This window comes from Haemorhous mexicanus, chromosome 6 (assembly GCF_027477595.1).
Source record: "Haemorhous mexicanus isolate bHaeMex1 chromosome 6, bHaeMex1.pri, whole genome shotgun sequence".
Classification (NCBI taxonomy): Eukaryota; Metazoa; Chordata; class Aves; order Passeriformes; family Fringillidae; genus Haemorhous; species Haemorhous mexicanus.
The window spans coordinates 60,588,381-60,606,499 of record NC_082346.1 but is presented as its reverse complement, the minus strand read 5'-3'; the positions used below and the strand labels follow the sequence as shown (position 1 = coordinate 60,606,499).

Below are 18,119 nucleotides of genomic sequence, written 5' to 3'. Positions count from 1 at the left end.
ACTCGCGGGACACGGTGTGAGCTCGGGACACGCTCCTGTCCCGCAGCGCTGCCAGGCTTCGGCATGCGAAGCGGGGAACGAAGGGAAAAATACATTTCCCATGGAGTTAAACGTTTCTTGTTTAAAACTGTGCTCCAGTAGTAAAGAAAAAAGGTGTTTTGTTGTATAATTGTAACGTGTTAATTCGGCTGAATGAAGAGTGCTTTGCTGAAGGTTTGGTGCTGGTTTAAATGTTGGAAAATCCTCTTGCGAACATGCGCTGATGGTACTCTTAACTTCTTTACTCATTCGTGGTTTTTCCTTTTTTGGTTTTTTTGGAGTTTTTCCCCAAGAGCTGTCATTACTTTTTTCCCTTTTCTCCTAAAACTCAGCCCTTAGTACCCAGCACTGGCTGTTGCTGATTTTAGTCACAGATAGTCTTGCTGATTTTAGTCACAAATAGCCTGAACTCACTCACTTTCAGATCTGGAGACCATCCTTAGTTAGTGTGGAAGTTTGAAAGACTGTACTCTAAATTCTTTCTGGATGTACACTATCCAAGGCCAGTACTGCAGTAGCAGCCCTTTCTATATTTTTTATTTTTGTCTTGTCATCTTTCCTGTGATGTGTATGTTTTTAAACCACGTGTGATTTACATTGAAAAGATGCAGCCCGGGAGCTTTTGCTTGCCTTGGTACATTGCTGTAAGTGAACAGGATGAGGGAAGTCAATTACAAGAAAGGATTTATCTTGCTGTCTTAGGAGAAAAGTGTTACTTTTCATTCTGTTCCCTGCTCCTGTTCTTTTCTCTTGCCATGGAGGTGTGGTGGTGTGAGAGAGGTGGCCTTGGGAGTGTCCCTTTGGTGACAGCAGTGCTGGAGTTCAAGGGGCAGCAGCCGCGTTCAGGCAAAGCCGTGCCTCGATCTTGCATTCACCGAGGATCAAAGGAATGACCAAAGTGGTCCTGATGTGCTTCCAGGCTCCTCCAGAGCCACTTCCAGCAGAGGACAGCATGTCTCACTTTGCTCTCCTGCTTTGCTTCTCTCTTGTTTTGGGCTTTTTTTTTGTAGCTGAGTTTTGCTTGAGACAATTGGTGGTGTTTTCTGCATTACTGGGTGCAGTTGCTGACACCGTGTTTGGGGTTGATGTTCTTGTCTTGCTGCTTGTTTCTGCACCCCAGCTCTTGTTGTTTGCATCTCTGTGGCAGAGTAGGAGCTCTGGGTTTGTCTCTGTTGTAATTAGGGACTCTCCATCTCAATGTGGTTTAAGTGTGCCACTTTTCCTCTGTGTTTTCCTTCCAAGAGCTCCCTCAGGGTTGTATATCTATTATTGTTTCCACACAGGGTTACAAAGCCTTCATGCTGGAAGTTGTTTCTTAGTAATGGTTAATGAATTTCCATAGTAACTCATCTAGAAGCTCAGATGACCCACCTGTGAATGAAAGGAGGTAATTGACTTGTTCTCATAAATTCACCATATTTCAGTCACAAGGAAGGAATGTTTAATGAGCTCCCAAAGCAAATGAGTTAACATAAGTTTCTGATGGATATTTATCCTTAGTCTGTTTTGATATTTTGCAGTTGTTACCATTGAAAATGCTACTCCTAATTTCCAATCTAGATTTGTTTGCTATAATTGACGCATTTAAGAACTCTACCATGAATTTTATACACTTGTGAACTCTTTATTACTTCTCTTTTGTAGGAATGTCTGGATTTCTTTGAGGGATTTCTCTTTGGTGTTTTTCACTCTGAAGAAAGTCCATTGCTTCAGTCTTCTCTCTTCAGTGATTTTTAATGTGGTTTTTTTTTTTTTTTTTTTTTTTTTTTTTTTTTTTTTTTTTGGTTACACTCGGGAGTTATTCTCACTGGGGTTTTTTTAGACCTTTTCCACTTGGTTTGCATTTTATTGAGGCTGGACATGGTGTTCCATCTGAGTCATTAGTACAACAGCCAGAGTCAAAATTATTTTGTGTTCTTTTCATTTTTTGTTCTTTTTCATTCTTTTCCTGCCTGCATTTCATCCAGGCAGGATGATGACTCTTGATGTATTTAGTTTTTTTGCAGTCATATATTTGATTTATGTTGAACAAAAGCCCCAGATTCTTTAGCACTTAACCACTCAGCACATCTGTGGGCAGAACAGAATTCAAGCTTGCTTTCTATGTTATGTTGTACAGGTGATTATTATTATTACCTTTTTGCTCTGTTAAAAAAATTGTTACTTCAGGTGATTTTTATTTGCTTCCAGTGGCTGTGGATTCTGAGAACCTCCATCCAAGTTTTTGAAACTGCCTGAGATTATTCTCTGTTAACATCCTGATATTTTCCAATGTGTAGTTTGTGGACAGAACGTCTGGGAGATATTGGAAATTGTTGCTTGTCACCATAAAAAATCCAAGTGAAGTAGAGCAAAATGTGAAGTTGCCTGCAGTAAGTTCATTGCTAAAAACCCTCTTCCTCTGGTTACTTGCTGTAACAGTGGAGAATGTGAAAAGATTAAAGCCATGTGAATGGGCTTGCTACCAATTTTCTCTCTGACTGAAATAATGATAGCTTATCTTTGGGTGTGGGTTTCTAATCACCTCTGAGTACTTCAGTATGTTCTGCTTTTGTTTAGATTGTATGGCTGTCAGTTTAATAGTGTCAAAAGTCCAGTTAAACCAAAACTATATTGCCTGTAGCTGCTGTTTCTCTACCTATATTGTTACTGTGTCATTGGAGGGAATTATATTCCTTTGATATGATTTTTTTCCTAAGAAATTGTGTGTTGAATCTCTTCTGTTCTGTTATCTGACATATGCAGGAGATAGGTTTTTTCCTCAGATTATTTTGGCATCTTTCCAGGATCTGATGGTAAGCCTGACTCTGGTCTGTTTTCCTGTGTACTTGTTTCCTGCTCTTTAGAGGCAGGTGCTTTAGTCCTTCTTTAGGTTGTTGAACCTTAATGCAGAGAGCAGAGATGATCCAAAACTTCTTTTGTCAGTTTTCAAAGGGTAAATATTACATCTACCAGATTTGAAAACCTTGAAGTACTCCTAATGCTGTAACCCCTGGATATAGTTCCCAGGTTTATGGACTACAGGTCCATGGGTTTATGGAGGCTCATTAAGCTGTCTGCAGAAGCACATTGCCTTTGTGGTGCTTTTTGTTTGAAGTGTGCCGATAAATCTGCATGGAAAATTCAGAGCTGTGGCTTTGCTGGCTCGGGAGCTTTGGAGCAGTTGCTGTAATGCATTTCCCAGTTCTAGCCTGGGCTCCTGCTCCTTCTGCTGTGCTATGAGTTACATTAGCCAGCTAATCCATCTTACTGAGTGGAGATTGATGCAGAAAATGCCCCAAGTGCTTTGGCATCATCTGTTAGAGATTTTCCCTCTCATTGAATCGTGGGTTAATGCGCTCCTGCTTCAGCTGTGCTTTCTTGCATTGCAGGCATTCTGAAGGAATATTTTCATTTTACCTTCAGTGCTCCCTCCTGGTAGTTTCTTTCCTAAAGCCCTGACCTTTCCTATTCTGTCAACTGTGCTGTTCATTTAATGAAGTGATCTCCAGTGATGTGATTTGCACTTGTGCAAAATACCTTGAATTTTAAAATATTGAAGAGCCTTTGCTTGTCTGAGATGATTTGTCAATAAGCTTCAGATCTTTGTTTCACCTGGATTTCAGAATGCTTGTGGTTATATCAGGAGTTTATTTTATTCATTTTGTGACTGTTTTCCCTTCTGAAGAACTGTGAGAGTTGTCTTCCTATGCCTTCTGTCAGCCAGTTTGTTTCCAGTCTGTGCCCTCTGATTAGAATGAAATTACAAGAGCCATTCTTTTTATCATGGTTTATTTCCCCTCCTTTTTTTTTTTTTTCTTCTCACTTCTTATATAAAAAAAGCACCTCAGAATATCTGAGAACTTTTTGGGCAACAGATATCCTGTTTTTTCTTTCTTTTTTTTTTTGACAGATGGTTACAGTGAAGGTTCTTGCTATGAAATCCTTTGCTTTGGAGATTTGGCTGTTCATTCTTCTCCTCTTCCTCACTACATTCATTTAAATCTCATCTGAGGTAGATGCTATGTGTGAAAATCCCTGTGCTGGCCTCCCATCTCTTTTCTTACTGTGACCTTGACCCTGCCATCAGATTGGGTCTGGATTTTGGCAGCACATGCAGGTAGCATTTCTCCTCCCTTATCCTTTGCATCTCTGCCTGTGTCAGTGGCTTGAGCCTGTGTTAGAGATCTCCCAGTGCCTTTCTCCTCCCAGTGTTGCACCTTTGGCATGGGCAGTTCTCCCAAGGGCAGTGGGGCTCTGGAATGTGCTCCTGGCAGAGTGGGATCAGCCTGCTGATAAGCACAGCAGTGCTGCAGTGGAGATAAGGGATAGGCAGGTGGCTGCAAGAAGATGAAATCAGTCATTGGGTCTTTTATAAACAACCTTCAGGTTGGGATTCCACTGCAGTTTATGCCAATAGAACCATGCCAAGCCTTACAACTGTTGGAGTGGGTTTTTTGGGGGCGGGGTTATTTCTTTGTCGTTTGTTTTCCTTGGTTATTGCTTCTTGACCAGTATCACCAAAAGTGTAACACCATGTGTTTTTGGCATCAGAGTAATGTTAAATAAGCCTTTTCCACTATAAATCTTCCCTGTCACTGGGAGGGAGGATGATAAATTAGCAGTTAAAAGTTGTTCTAGGATGGGACTTAGTAAGGAAATGCTTAGTTCAAGAATAATGAATGTCTTTTAAAGTTTATTTTCTTAAGTATAACAGAGGTTCAAGGCATCAGATACTTGGCTTTAAAAAAAAACTTTTGTGCAGGGAAAAGTGTGTCTAATTATGGAGCAATGCTTGATTAAAGTTCTGTAATGCATTAGTTTCTAAGGTGCCCTGATGGCTTTGCTTTCTTTTAGAAGTTCATTCAAGAATTATATTCAAAATCCGTTCTGCATGCATGACAATTTTTGGTTTTTCAGACAATTCCTAGAGTCTTTTCTGAGCATGCAGATGCTGGGTGCATGCTTGCCAATGGAGTTGTAATCCACCTGGCTTCACTTGAGACCATGAATTATCTTTTACTTTGCCTGCTTGGATTTCATGGCCTGTGTTGAGTTTTAGGAGGCAGGTTAAGCATATCCCACTGATTTACTTACATAAAGGGGACGGGAAATGCATCCACCCAAACTTGCATTAAAGGAACGTTAAGGTTGTTACTGCAAACAGAAGTGGGTGAAGAGATTTATTCTTGCCTGTAAACTTGGACCAAATGGTCTCCAAGAAGGAGACACAAAAATGTTAGGTAAAAAAGGTAGTTAATTGGGACTGCTGGTTCACCTTTGTTATCCCACTGCCTTTTATTTGGATCAGGAAGGAAACTGGTGTGAAAAGCTCTTCCTTAGGAGTCAGTCCTGGTGCTCCAGTTACCTGGGAGCCACCCTGGCTTGTAGAGAGAGGAAATGTGGGTGTCTGCAGAGCAGCAAAAGCAAAGTAACTCCTTTTCTTCCCCAGTGTCATGCCAGCTCCTGTGCTGTCTTGACAAAGTGTCTTTTCCAAGCTTGACGTCTCTGGGAGGCAGGGGCTCAGGGACCAGAACAGCCTCCACAGAAAACTGGAAAATTCAATTTCAGCTGCTGCCAGTTTGATGGTTTTGGGTTTGTTTGAGTACTGCCACAATCTTACATGGTAGTTGATGAACTTGCTTTATTATAAGTTTTTCTGGTCTCTTTCCTGTCTTCAAGAAACTTCTGGAAAGGTGTCTGGGCTCCTTACTAAAATATAGGGTTTTTTCCCTCCTGTTCCCAGAGGGAGATGTATTTATTTCTCATTTAGTTTGTTAATAAGACTTCAAAATGAAGCCAGTGTAAAAAAGCTTACTGTCTGTAGGCCCAGCTTTGTGTTGCTCAGGGGAGACATCAATTCACCAAGTTGTGTTGTGGGGATTCTCTAATCTGCCCTGCACCCTGTTAGGTGTTTCCAGGGATTCATTAGGGGGGGAAGTGCATCCTTGGAGAGCTCTAATTGAGGTGTTAACAGCTGCAATGTGAAGAAACAGGAGTTTCATTATTTCTGTATTTATTTTAATGTCAGAAGCTTTTGGAGTTTTGTGGCTGTCACATTCCCTGGGAGGTAAAAGTAGGAACATCCCTGGTGAATTCAGGGGAATGGGGGCTCATGCCAGTGCGTGGGGCTGGACATGTTGGAAAACAGTTTGGAATCTTCTTGTTTCAACCCCTTCCAAGTGAAAGGATGGCTTGGCTTCCTGCTGCATTCTTCTCTGCAGTGTGGTTCAAGAAAATGCCTTTCTTCCAGGATGGGGGAAAGCCCTGGAGGCTGTGGAAAATAACATAAAACTGTATTTCAGCCAAGTGAGTTTGAGTGAAGAAGTCTAAACTAGAGGTAGGCAGTGAAGATCTGTCAGACCTGTAATTTTTAATTTGAGCATGTGGGAATTAGGGGGGCTTAAATATGCATTTGAATTTGATTTGGCAAGCTTTTTTTTTGCTAAAGAAAATACCTTGGATGCAAGATATACAAGGACAATGATTCAGGGCTGTCATTTGTAAACATAAAGGTTGGCTGTAATATATATGATTTTTAGGCCAAAAAAAGTGGTGTGTGGGCTTTGGAGCACAAGTATGAGTGTGCTGATTCAGCCATGGAGTGTGGATTCAAGATTTGTGAACAGGCAGTAGGCACAAGGAAAAGAGCCACCAGGCTTTGGTACTTACCAGACCCTTGCAGGAGCTGATCTGACAGAAAATGAGCTTTTTTGGTCAGTTAATGCTGTTTGTACAGAGCTAGCAAGTTGAAGTGGCTTGTGAATGGTTAGTCAGACATCAGAGGTGGTGCAAGGTCATCTGTAGGAATCTGTGTCTACAAATGAGTTAGGAATAGGGTGGAAGGAAGGACCTTCCTGTGACACAATGTTAATTTGGCTTTTGAAACCATTTTGTGAAGCTGCATGCTTTTAAAGTTGGCTCATCTGGGAGAGCAAGTGTTCTGTTTTGTCTCTGAGATGGTTTTTTGCTGTTATTACCATATCATACCTCAGCTTAGATTCCTGGATGGTAAATCCTTGCTTGTATGAAAAGCATGAACAATCTTGGGTTAAAGCAGATTGGGTCTACATGCAGTTGAAAATCTCAACCAGAACAGGAACTTGGTGTGGTCCTGAAAATGCCTGCTTTGCTTTGGGGAGATAAGTAATGAAAGCTGTGTAAATGTATTTCATTCCCAGTAATTTCCACCTCTGAAAGAATTCTCTTAGTTTCTTCTGTGTGACTTGGGAGACACATCAGGGTGGTTTTTACTCATTTTGTCAGATCTACTCTGAGACTTTAACTGATGCTTGATTGAAGTAATTGCACAATCAAAGCCTGTCTATTTCCTCAGAAGAAGAAGCAATTTTTTTTTTTTAATGTTAAGTGGGATGTATTCTCTCTGAAAGAAAGCTTTTTCCTGACTTCTTAGGGAATAAAAATCGAGGTCATCTTTCTTCTTTGTCTTTTTGGAGTTTTTCCTGGTTTTATTAATTGGGATTAGATGCTCTTTGGATCCAGTTCCATCCCATTAGGCTTCCAAAGTCTCTACAAGTTAGTCATGGGAGGTGATTAAATCATTGCTGAAATACCCAAGAAGTTATTTCCTTCTGCCATCCAGTTTTGACAGTGGATATTTGCTTTTACATTTGGCTCTGAGTCATGGTCTTGATATTTCTGATGAAGTGGTATTAATGCCTGAGTTTAATTATTTTATTTTAAAACTGGAATATTTAGAAAATCTTCTCTTTTCTCTGTTGAGCTATCAATTGCCATGTCTGCTTGATAATACTTCTTGTCTGCTTAGCAAAGCTCACAGAGCTCTACTCTTCATTCCCTGTAAGTAGTTTTTGGAAATTTCAGTTAAGGTTCTGCTCCTTGTGACCTTGGCAAAAGGAAAGCTGTTGTTTATATCCTGTCTCTCCAGTCAGTAAATGGAAAAGTAAATTATTTTTCCTTGGTTCTGAAAATTCAGTCTGAGTGAATCTGCAGCCTGGATTGGAGACTTTACAGGAGCATGCAGTGACAGGACAGGGGGAATGGCTTCACACCAAATGAGAGCAGGTTTAGATTAGTTATTAGAAAAAAATTCCTTACTGTGGGGGTGGTGAGGCTCTGGGATAGGTTGGCAGGAGAAGCTGCCCCATCCCTGGCAGTGTTCAAGAACAGACTGGATGGAGCTCTGAGCAGTCTGTCTAGTGGGAGGTGTCCCTGCCCATGGCAGGGGATTGGAATGAGATGATCTTTAAGGTCCCTTCCAAGCCACACCATTCTGTGGTCCTGGAAATGGGTTTGGGTGCCCAGCTTGAGGACTCCTGTTAGGGTGACTATGGTAATGGTCTGACACAGGTGTGGTAAATCTCTGTGGTGGAAATAGGTGCTTCTCAAAAAGAAGGCAAAGGCAAGAACTGTTTAAACCATTTCATATTAGGCAGGTTTTTCTTTTCCTTTTTATTGCATCTACTTCATTTTAATTGAAGCCAATAATTCTGTGGGTTTGTGAGGAAGAAGGACAACAGGCTTGCTTCTGTGTGGTTGCATTAGCTGTCAAGATGTTAATAAGCCATATGCATAGGTTTAATATTTATGAAATTTAGCAAATGGATTCCTGAGTTATTTTAGAAAGCTCATGTGTCTTGGTAACTGTAAATTCACAGCAGGGCAGATCCAGAAGTGCCCTGTTGCAAATGCCCAGAAGTTGCATTTGTGTGCATGCTCTTTGTTTGGGGCTTTGGTTGGTTGTTCCTCCCTCCTGGACAACTGAAGGTGAAGTTTGAAGAAAAGCCAGGTAAACATTTTGGAAGCTGAATTGAATACTCCACTGTTCATATCTGGTGAGGAAATACAGAAAATTTCTTGAAAGTAACAGGCTGTGGCACAGGCACTGTGCTGAGCTTGCACTGGGAACACTTCAGTTTTTTGTTGCAGGTTCCCTCTCTTGGTTTGATGATATGCAGGGAACAGTGGGTGTTTCTTCACAGACCACTCTGGCTGCAATATTCAGTGATCTGAATTTTGTAAAGGCTTTTACCTGGTTTCTCTTTTCTAAAAAATATTTTGCATGAGTTAATTTTGATGAGACCAGATCTGAGAAAAGATCTTAGCAGGAGCTGCTGCTATGTGTGACAAAATTAAACTTTGTCATAGCTAAAAACATTTTTTTATCCTCTGAAAATGATATCAAGTTGTTCTTGTTCTGGATATAATGTCTGTGGGGGGAGAATATATAAGGAAATTCTTGCAGTTTTTTTTGTGTAGAATGTAGGTAAGTTCAGATCAGTGAGAAGAAGATGGCTCTGTCACAAAGGAACAATGAGGAAGTCATCTGTCTGATAAATATTTTGGCTTCAAATTGGGAAACATGAGGTAATGATTTTGCTGTGCCCACACAGTCCTGCCTCAATGGCTGGCACTAGGGTTAGATTATGTCTAAGCATCTGCAGAATCCTGGGCTTAACAGGAGCGTGACAACTTCTTTAACATTTTAGAGAAGATAAATGGCTCTGCTGAGAGTTAGGAAATATTGGAATGCAACAGAGTGAGAAGAAATGTATTTTGTTGGTTTCCTCTTAAGAAGGAGTGTTGAGGTGAAAGTTCTCAAGAATGTTGTGCTCTTCAGTTTTTTATTAGTTCTAAGAAGTGTGGCCAGACTGCCAGGGTGGCAAAGGAGGACTGATGTTCCTAGACAGCAAAAGGCAAGGGAGTGGTTTGGCCAGTGTTGACACCTTCAGACTGCTGAGCCAGAATGGGAAGTGTTGGGTCTAACTGGGCAGGAAAGTCTGGCACTGGGATTAGATGTATTGCAAGAGCTGCCCTCGGAGCCAGGGTGAAGGAGGAAGATCTCTGGTCCCAGACAAGTACAGGCAGACAAATGTTTAACTTGTCTTACTTGCAGGGTGTCATGTGTTTATCTGTAAAAAAAAAGATATCTTTGTGGGGATTAGGAACTGAACAATCTGTAGGTGTAACTAGTGGCTAGGTAATCTTTACTGTGAGTACATGAATAGCCTTGTGTAAACAGAAGAGTCCAGATTGTTCTGGGAGTAGTGTCTGTAGGCTTTAAAAGGCTGAAAAAATAGTCCTTACACACCCTGCACGGCGTCAGGAAAGACTGTCAGTGGCAATTGTGTCGTTTGATAAGCTTGTGACTGATGTGCTGTGAACTACAAATGGGAGGCTGCCTTTAAATCCCTAAGATCCCTTGTTTTAGGAAAAAAAAAAAGTTATCTTTAATTTTGGGGTATGGTTGTGTTCTGTAAAGGGAGAGAAGGACATTAACACGACTGAGGGAATGCCAGGGTGATGGGATGTTGCTGAACATTGTCAGTTGAGCAGGCTGAATTCAGAAATTCAGGAGCTGCAGAGCTATTTGTTCAGCTTAGTCTAGAAGTGCTGCATTTCTTTGAACTTTTTAGTTTCTACTCTTGAAACAAAATTTTGCCAAATAAACCCTTGGTTTCTATTCTGTCTGCCTGGTTTTGGGGGAAGGTAATACAGGAGGTGTGTGCAGAATTAGCTGCCTTCACATGGACACGATCTCAGTAATGGGTGACTTGGAGATTTGTTTCTTGGGATAAAGTTAGGGAGCTCAAATTGAATGGGGTCTGTGGGGAAACCTTTGCTGCCAGCTGATAGATTTTGGAAGGGAGCCTTCTCTTCTGCAGGGAAGTTGTGACTGGGAAACACCCTGTGGCTCTGGGGAAGCTGAAATGCTGGAGTGGTCCAAAGGGGAGGCTGACTCCCAGTCTGACTGTATGGCAGTAAAGGAAACTGCAAAGATCTCAAGGGAGACTTGCTTAGAGAAAGGGGCAGGACTGCATGAGAAGTTGAGAGAAGTGTGATGATGAGGCTAGGGAAGAATTTGAGACAATCTTGGAAAACTGAGGAAAAACTGGAGCTCAGGAAGTGTGTAACAAGATGTGAAGTTCTTGGAGGATGAAGGCATGGGAAGCCATGGCTGTGGCAATCAGAGGTGAGGACAGTGAGTGTGTGTGCTTGAACATTGTGCTGTGGGGCTGTAGGCATCTAAATGGAAATTAGCCAAACCTGGATACAAAAGTCTTGGCCAGGAGAAGAGCCAGGGTGCAGGAGGGCAGTCAGATCTGTGTTCCCTCATTGGGCTGGAGCAGCACCCGGGTGTTGGAGTTGTTTTACAGAGCTCTGGGGTGGAGTTGGCCAAGTGCCTGGAGTGCAGCATTTTGTAGGGGCTTTGCTGTGCCCATGGGATGCCCCCGTGGAAGTGCAGGCTCTGGGCAACTGCTCCTGCCCTCCCTGGGAGCCGGGCTTTGAGCAGAGGAAATCCTATAGAGCGCTAATGCTAATCACTCTCACATCAGGAATGTGAAATTTGGGCATGCTTCAAGCATTAATTATAGTGGCTTAATTTCCTTATCTGGTAATGTGGGGATAATGCTACCTCATGGTGGTTTTGAGAAGGTCAGTTATTTAATGCTGACTGTGCATGCCAAAGAAAACTGGAGAGGGGGAGAAAAACAGTAAACGTGTCGAAGCAGGATTTGAGCAGGGCAGAATAAACAAGGTCTGAGGATAAACTGGCATTGCCTGAGTGTATTAGCTGAGTGTTGCCTATCCAAAAGGCTGAAAGAGGTGGGATCCTAACAAACTGGAAAGAACAAGCCCTCATCCTGGTGTCTGGCAGGCCAAGCACATTAACTGTGTGCTAAGAAAAACGTGTAATGCCTGGGCCATATATCATGCAGGTTGTTAGAGGAATAACATGACATAGAGGCCTCTACCCCGCTGCCTGGCTTAGTTGACATAAGGTAATGGATATTGAGGGGAGGAGCTGAGTAGCAGCCCGATTGCATAAGCCTTTTTTCCAAAGGAAACTGGCTAGCACAGTGTGGAGATACAATAAATTTATATTGTGGTGCATGACCACAAGAGGGATCAGACCGCTTGAATTTTCACTTCTGCATTTTTGGTTCTGTTTTCTTTCATGTAACTTGTGTTACATATGGAGATTTTAATTGTCTGACTTGCCAATGGTAATAGGAGAAATTTGGTTGAGTAGTGGGCTTGGCTATAGTTTGCTTTCTGTCTGTTTCTTGGCTTCAGTCTCTGCAGTGAAAACAAAGCTGCATTACTGCATGACTTTGATAAATAGATTTACATTTCTGCTTGCACAGGAAGTTATCTCTTACTGTTTGCTCGGTAAAGCTTCATTTCCTATACTGTTTTTTTTTTTTTAGTGAATATTCTAAGAAGTGACTGTGCCATTGAGTTCAGATAAAATACAGAGCCTGTATTTTATATGAGCTTGATCATTCAAACCTGGTTTCTCTCTCCTGGTTTCTTTCTTCTGGAGTATCAGTTGTATAATTGGCAAACAAATGCTGACCTGAAAGTGACCATTCCTTGAATATCATGGACCACAGTTATTTTCTCTTACACCTAATTAGTCCAACATTTTGTTTTAAAATCCATTTGTTTTCTAGGTAGAGTAGAAAGATGCAGAGTTGCTTGAAGGAGAATTGTCCCAACTTCTTTCTACTGTGTCCTTCCTCCACAAATATAGAAGCAGTTCTATCATTGAAAATTTAATGAAGCTTTCATCAATATAATGCTGTGCCTCTTCATTCTCTGAAATGTATTCATTTTTAATGAGCTTCTAATTCTAATTCCAGGTAACAGGAACAACTGAACATAACCATAAATCTGATTTATTTGTGAACAGCATGTCCCACGTAATTTAGAATTCCTTAAGTTGTCACTGATGACTTTTGGCTGCTTTTGGTAGTTCAGTAAAAATGTTTTGTTTCCGACCTTTATTTTTTTTGGTAAAAATCAGCATCAGCAAACAGAAACAATGACCTTAAAACAACAAGGTGGTTTATCCCAGTGTCATATTGGAGTATTTGCTTTTTTTTTTTTTTTTTTTTTTATTTCTTAGCAAGCCCGGGGTTAGGTTCTTAGTTAAAAAGTACAATAGTGGGAAAATATTTTGGATATGTGGGAGAGCTGGTAGTACTGACCAAAATACAGGATTGTGGATAATTAACTACAGAAGATGGAAATGGTCTAGGAATAGCTGTGTACTGCACTCTGGACAGTCCCATACTGGAGATAGCTATGAAGCATCCAATAAGGTTGCACTGCTGGAAGAAGCAACCAGGCTTGCATGGCTTTTTCTTACTGGGAGTTAATCATAATGTTGAAAAAATAGTATTGTTTACCAAATTTTATGCAATAAGGACACCTATGAGTACATAATTACATTTTCAATTAAAATAAGAAAGCATTAACACTGAAATATAGTTTTGGTCATGTGAAAATACTTTCTTGTTGTATCTGCATTATTTAATTTATGGTCCTTTTATTGTTTCTCATTATCATAATTGACATTTATCCATAAATATTTAATTTGTGTTTTGGATGTTAATTGCAGAAAAAGGCCAGATAGCATGTGATGCCACTGAGTAGAGAAACATAAAATTTAATAACCAGAAACATTCTCTACTACACATAGTATTGCCTTTGTAATAATACAGAGAGTAATATAGGAAGAGGGGATGGGATAATATCATTCTTGGCAATGTGCAATTTTTTGTTTTATCTATTAACTTCCTTGAAAAGAAATATTAGTTTAGTACGAGGAGGAAGCTGCACTTGCATGGCACATGTTTGTATCCTGATTTCTTTTGACAGTTTGTATTTTCTTGCATTGATTTGCTTGGAGCATTACACCAGCAGGATATATATTTTTTCCATATATATTTTTATAAACACTTTTTAGCAGCTTCACAAATGGAAGCAGAATGCTGAGCACATTATATGGATATCCTGAACCGTTTCAGGTGTGTGAAGCAGCCCCACAGTTTTATTCAACCTTTAGTGAGACTTAGAACTTCTTGTCCTTGGTGGTCTCTCCTTGGTGCAGACCAAAAGGAGGTGTTGGGCTGGCATCTCCTGGGAGGTGCAGCTCTGCAGCAGTGTCCTTGGCACTGCCAGCATTGGCACAGGCTGGGGGCAGTCCCTGAGAGCCAGAATGGGGCAGGGGTGATGCCACTGCTGCCCTCAATCAGCCCTGCCCTGCTGCCACAGGAGCCTTTGCCCAGGGGAGGGAAGATGTGGGAAATGCAGCACAGCCTGTGGGTTGTAATCCCTGCTCTGGATTGTTCCCTGGTGCATGGCCCTGCAGAACACTGCTGCTTTGCCTTTTGAATGCTTTCCTAAATGATCTTCAAAGCTTTCAGAGGCTCCTTGCTTACATGATCAGATCTGGTGTGGGCAATTAAATCTGACATGTCCTGTAGTAGGAAAGTGAATGTTTGCTGTGCTGGTCTGTTCTAGAGACTTCACCCTGGGTGGTGCCAGCTCTGTATCCATGATAGACACTTCCACTGTGGATTGGTATCCATATTTACTGAATTTATGATGGCTAATTACAAAAAATCAAATTTCTACTTAGCATTGCCATTTCCTAGCTGTTTGGAATGCAGAGCACTACATCAGAAGAGTGGATGAAGGAACTGTGTTAACAAGGCTGTTGTTTTAAAAGACTGCCTCAGTTCTTCAGGTGTTGGAGTGCCAGAGTAGCCTCACTTGTGCAAGTAGCCCATAGAAATGGTGAAAATCTGCATGTGATGATTACTTGCAGGATCAAACCTCTACTATTTATTTTCACTTCTAAAAAATGTACATCAGTTTTTCTGACAGTTGTTTTTCTGTTAAATAGTTTGCTTAACACAGACAAACAGTTTATTTAAGATAAGTTGATAGCACCAGACTTGGAGTTTGTCCTAATACTGTCACTTCTCATATTTGGCTTGGACTATTTACAGTAGAACCTGAAGGTGAATGAGGTGAGGGAGAGGTGGGGGTTTGTGTCATCTGCCCCTTTAAATGTGATCAATTCACATTAAATGGCTGTCACTCATCTTCTTCTGAGTGATACTTGACCTTCTCCTTGCCAGTCTTTGACTAGGCCAGCTTTTGACTAGGGGCTGTAATAAATACACCAATCCAACTTCATTTCATTATGAGAGAGCATTTTTTTGTTCTAGATTGGAGCAACTACATTAATAAAACTCTGTTTATTTTTCTTTCCTAATAGCTCCAGAATTCTTTTTGTAATTTCTTCAAGGATAATTTGAGTATTGTTGCCTGGAATCTGTTGAGGAATGTATAGATAGTGCATAAAAGCTCCATTTCAAGCTTTGTTTTAGAGTTTAGCACCCAAAAGTTAGAACATTGCAAGATAAGGACTCAGGCTTAGTGTGGTTCCTCTGTTTATATGGTAGGGTGCTATTATTGACATGGAATGGTATTTTTCATCTTGCAGGCTGTGTTTTTATGCTATAATCACAACATTTTTATCCATTACTTTTTGGACATATCAAGCATGTGCAATAAGAGGATCATTGAGTTCTTCCTTTTCTTTAGCATTCTTGATATAAAACTTTTTGTGCCTATGTATTTCTGCTGTGATATTAAAGCAATGCTGCCTCATCTTACTGATGAGAAAAATCATAATGGTTTTGTGGGGTCTCTACATTTTTATATGTGCTAAAAGGGAAATGGAGGTGGTGGAGTCACCATCCCTGGATGTGTTTAAAAAAAGCCTGGATGTGGCACTGAGTGCCATAGTTTAGTTGAGGTGTTGGGGCATGGGTTGGACTTGATGATCTTGAAGGTCTTTTCTGACCTTGTGATTCTGTGAACTTCTTTTCCATCAACACTTCATCTTCAAATACACAGCCTGCTTCCCCAGCAAACAAAACCAGCCTTTTGAAAGCCTCCTGATGTCAGGTGTTCAACTTAGAATGTGCCAATCCCATGAGTAGCTGCTGGGCATTCCGGAAAAGGGTGTTTGCATGAGTTAAGGAAATGATACTTCAGCTTTTCTGTGCATCATAATTTTGGAATTTTTACAAGTTTTATCATAGACTGTTAAGGAGTTGGAATGGATCTTAAGGTCATCTAATACCAACCCCCTTGCCATGTGCAGAGATGCCTCTGAATGTCTTAAATTTTGTGTTATATTTACCTTTGCCAGGCATCTGTGGCCGTACCCTTTCCAGTGGTTTTATTATTGCTTGGGCCCAAAATGTTATGGCTCTCCCCACACTCTGTTTCCAGCACAAATGAGCTTTGTTACTGGCCAGGTTGGTGTAAAATATTTTTATGCTTTGGATGTGATCAGACATCACTGGTGATGCCTTTTGTGTATAAGGACAACAGGAAGAGGGGTGGTGTGGTTAAGAGAACAAGTGAAAATTACTGGCTGCAGGAGTGTGTTGACTTCCACTTGAGCCTCCCTGGTTACTCCAGCTAATTAAAATCCAGGTGTTCCCTGTGTCACATGCCTGTCCCATCCTTGTGTTCCAACCCTTTTTTGGCAGTGAATGGTGAATCAGTTTGGGAAGGTGATCCCTTTTAGGGTTTTAGACTGGTTATCAGCTGAATTACCTCCTTGTACTGCTCCTGGACATGTGTTGTTGTAGAGGTTGCAGGGCAGATCTAAAATAGGATAAGCTACTGTAAGGACTAGACTTGACCTTGCACTTGTAGTAGCCATATTAGATACCAGTAAAAATAAATATATGAATCTGTATGAGGTACCTGCATGTATCTTTGCTGATAAGTCCAGTGCTGTGCCAGGAGAGTGCTGTCCTGGTAACATTGCTGCAGCCTGAAGTGCAGTGTAGGTGTGTGTCAGCCATGCAGAAAAAGCTTTGATCTCCAATGATCCCGCAGAATTTCCCCAGTCCCTACTGTGGCAGTTCAGATGTTTGTTTTAGTTGACAACCTGAGCTTGCAGAGGCTCCATTTGTCTTTTGCTCAAACACGGTGTGGCTTGGGATTTCACTTAAACAAATGGCAAGGAACTGCCTCTTCATGTTATGTAAAGTTTGCTCCTGAAAATAAAAGGATCACTTGTGGATTCCTGGAGGTGTTCCAATTTGAAAAGAGTTGTGTTGAGGAGGAGGCAACTTTCTTCTTGAACTGGGGGTAGGGTTTTCATATCTCTTCTTGTCTAGATCTTCTCATGGTCCTTTCAAAACTTGTGCAGGGATTTGGTTCACAGTGGGCTTGTAACGTTGTCACCAGCGTGAATGAAAAGCTGGTATGAGAGATTACTCAGGAGGGTGCACAATGTGGTCCTTCATAGGAGTGATGGGTTTTGTTTGACCTATTTTTCTTCTCTACATGAATGAAAGTAAAGGTAATACAAAGCAAAATCTGTTTGGAAGGTAATAGGAAGGGCAGTGAAGCAAGTTTGATATTTGATGTGTTGTGACTGTTGTCACCAAGCTGTTTTTTCTTTTTAATTTATTTTTTTTTTAACATTGTTTACAGTGGTAGTAGCCAGAAGACCTTTCAGGAGTCCCAGCTCACAGTTCTCTGCAAGGAAAGGAAAAAGGCTTGGATGAGCTGTGTGTAAAAAGTAAACAAATTTGGGCAGGGAAGGTGAAGATAGAGTAGGAACAAGAAACAGTTTCCTCTTGAGTTAGTTGATACAGTGTCTCCTGCTACGGTACTTGCCCAGTTTAATGCATGAGTTTTCAGTGGAGCTTCAGGATGGGATGGGAAATAACACTGGAATTAGAACTTTCTGGAGCACAGATTTAAGTATTTGTGGCTCCCTATCTCTGTGGTGGTTTTTTTTTCACACCCCTCCCCCCAGAACAGAGGAGGCAGCTGGTGTCAGGGGGTGTTTGTGCATTATCAGAGAGATCACATGTGTGCAAGTCATCTTTGTCCCCATCTCTCTTGTCCCCTCTCTTCCCCTTGGGAAGCCATCCCACAACTTCTGTCTGTCCTGGTGTGTGCAGAGGGAGAGAAGGGCAGGAAAAGTCACGCTCCCATCAGCGTCATGAGAGTACTTTGTGTCCCCAGGAGTGTAAAACTTGGGGTCTTTTCAAAGCAGAATAGAGGCTGTACAGGTGAGTCAGCCTTTTGTGCTAAGGGCCAGGTGCTTGACTTATTTTCTAGCTGGCATGCTAGGACACACTGGCATTCATCACATTTGTAAACACTCCTCAGAGCTGAGGAAGGCTATTGTCTTGTAACCGGTTTTCCTTAATGCTCTGGGAGTGACTGGCTTGACGCATTTTCCCCACGTGGCATCAGCAGCCTGTGAAACACAGAGGAAG

The 18,119-nt window shown here is 41.3% G+C and overlaps 1 protein-coding gene across 1 annotated transcript in view; it reads left to right on the top strand.

The window, feature by feature from the left end:
- Positions 1–18,119, top strand: part of MNAT1 (MNAT1 component of CDK activating kinase) — a 118,800-nt gene that overhangs the window by 410 nt on the left and 100,271 nt on the right. The gene's annotated exons all lie outside the window — the stretch shown is intronic.